We start from the raw sequence: 802 nt of genomic DNA on the forward strand, positions 1-802 counted from the left end.
TACAAGACAAACTAAAATATTTTGTCAATAAAATAAAATTACTAACTTTTTTAAATAAAATAATGGCGTTTTTTTAAGAATTAAAAATGATCTGATTTTGGAGTTTGACAATGAACAAATTGCAACCATGCTTGGGATGGCCCCTATAAACGAGCAAAAATGCTTTACATTTCTTGAAATAATACACTTCTGAGCATTAAACATTGACTGTCAGTCTTTATTCACCTATTCCTCGTGGGTTCTCATTAAAATACATTAACGTAAATTGTGTAAATGACATTGCTAATGTCATAGAATAGCACATTGTAACGCAGTTACAACGTGCCCCATCTGCGCAACTGGAATTTAAACTTGGTTAGTGTCTTGCTATTATTAGCGAAGCATTAAAAAACTATCTAAACTGATAAATAACAGATTGGAGATTAAAATAATAGCATAATAATAATACTAAAAACTGAGATGAAAATTTTACTTAAGCCAGAAATGTACTTTTACTATGGTAAAATAAATGTTCAGCGATGTGTTCAAAAGAAAGTAGTGTTAATACGGCAACTTTTTTATGGCAAATTTTGTTATGCTAGCATGTGTGGAAATATTCAAACGTGTGCAACTAACCCCGCGTTACTTTGTGCCCCGCGCTCCCCTATACATAATGAATGCATGCAAATACTGAATTTAAGACCCAAGTTTAAAATGGTGCTAAAAAAGGCATTCAACAAAAGATTTTTATCCCTTTTATGTACAGTAAATACATATGAATTGTTACTGAAATAATAAAAAAAAAAAAATTTCCCCACACAAC

The sequence above is a fragment of the Sinocyclocheilus rhinocerous genome, unplaced genomic scaffold, assembly GCF_001515625.1.
Source record: "Sinocyclocheilus rhinocerous isolate Xijiao unplaced genomic scaffold, SAMN03320098_v1.1 scaffold382, whole genome shotgun sequence".
NCBI lineage: Eukaryota > Metazoa > Chordata > Actinopteri > Cypriniformes > Cyprinidae > Sinocyclocheilus > Sinocyclocheilus rhinocerous.